Source organism: Megascapheus bottae, chromosome 17 (genome assembly GCF_031878675.1).
Source record: "Megascapheus bottae isolate mThoBot1 chromosome 17, mThoBot2.hap1, whole genome shotgun sequence".
NCBI classification, from domain to species: domain Eukaryota; kingdom Metazoa; phylum Chordata; class Mammalia; order Rodentia; family Geomyidae; genus Megascapheus; species Megascapheus bottae.
Window position 1 is genome coordinate 7,302,545 of NC_143525.1, and position 1,657 is coordinate 7,304,201.

Sequence of the window (1,657 nt, forward strand, 5' to 3'; positions counted from 1 at the left end):
TAAATTTTTTTGCCAGTCCTGGGACCTTGAACTTAGGGCCTGAGCATTGTTCTTGGGCTTTCTCAAGGCTAGAGCTCTACCACTTGAGCCAAAGCACCAATTCCGGCTTTTTTCTATGTATGTGGTACCAAGAAATCAAACCTGGGTCTTCGTGCATGCCGGGCAAGCACTCTACCACTAGGTTAAACTCCTGACACCAAAGTTATAATTTTTTTAATAAAAAAAATGTATTTACTTAGAAGCATTCAGAATGTCAACAAAACAGCTGCAACTTTGTTTTTGCAATTACAGAGTGGTATTCAGTTAGCAGAACAACAATTATTTCATATAAGTTGCGTCAGACAACTGAAGATGAAAAAAACTACCATCCCCATATATAACTAATTTGTGCTGTGCACCAAGAACCTGCTTTAAATTTCCATGCCAATTTACAGCCCCCATACTGTACCAGGCAAGGTTAGTGGCTATTGAAAAGACCACCAGGACAGGGCTATCTAAAGACACATTCGGTAGTGTGTTAACTATACAAAAAAAGACACTGTACAGTTTAAAAACAAATCTTACACAGCCTTACATTTCAATTTTTTTTTCTTTAAAAGGAGTGAGTTGTGTACAGGGGGGTTAAATGCTTTATAGACAAGAAAAAAAACTGCACTAGAACCAACTTATTCATCATCATCTTCTTCATCTTCATCCTCATCCTCTTCATCTTCCTCCTCTTCCTTCTTTTTCTTGCTCTTTTCAGCCTTCACAACCCCCTTTTTTGCTGCATCAGGCTTTCCTTTAGCTTGGTAGGCAGCAATATCCTTTTTGTATTCTTCCTTCAGCTTAGCAGCCTTCTTCTCATAAGGCTGCTTGTCCTCTGCAGCAGGGTTGTTCCACAGCTCTCCCAGTAGACAGGCCAGGATGTTCCCCTTTGATTTTAGGGTGATATTCGGAACAGAACAAGAAGAAGGCCGAAGGAGGCCTCTTGGGTGCATTGGGATCCTTGAACTTCTTTTTTGTGTCCCCTTTAGGAGGGATGTAGGTTTTCATTTCTCTTTCATAACGAGCCTTGTCCGCCTTGGCCATGTCTTCAAATTTCCCTTTCTCTTTAGCAGACATAGTCTTCCACCTCTCTGAGCACTTCTTAGAAAACTCTGAAAAGTTGACTGAAGCATCCGGGTGCTTCTTCTTGTGCTCCCGGCAAGTTTGCACAAAGAATGCATATGATGACATTTTGCCTCTTGGCTTCTTAGGATCTCCTTTGCCCATGTTTAGTTTTTCCTCCACGGGGCACAGAGTTGCTCGGTGCCCGTCCGGCTCTCACTTGCCCCTGCGCTTTCTCTATGGAGCTCAATGTATTGCAATGGCTGTGAGAGCCCAAAGTTATAATTTTAATGTCAAGTCCAACTCTAGACATTCAGATAGCCCTCCATCCATATTAGATATTAAGATCTTTATAATTCCTTTAGATTTTATCCAAATCTGAATGGGGTATGGGATGAACATAGCCTTGTTTTCCTGTCTAATCACTACGCAAGTTTCTTCTTTTTGTTCCTTATGAATGCCCCTGCCAGGTCTCTTTGTTATGGGGCAATTTTCTAATATATAAGAGTATGAGGGGGGGCAGAATTTGGCTTAGTAGAGTGCTTGGCTAGCATGCACAAAGATCAAG

The 1,657-nt window shown here is 41.6% G+C and overlaps 1 pseudogene; it reads right to left on the reverse strand.

The window, feature by feature from the left end:
* Positions 1–665: 665 nt before the first annotated feature.
* Positions 666–1,269, reverse strand: LOC150050929 (high mobility group protein B1 pseudogene; annotated as a pseudogene).
* Between the last annotated feature and the right edge of the window lie 388 nt (positions 1,270–1,657).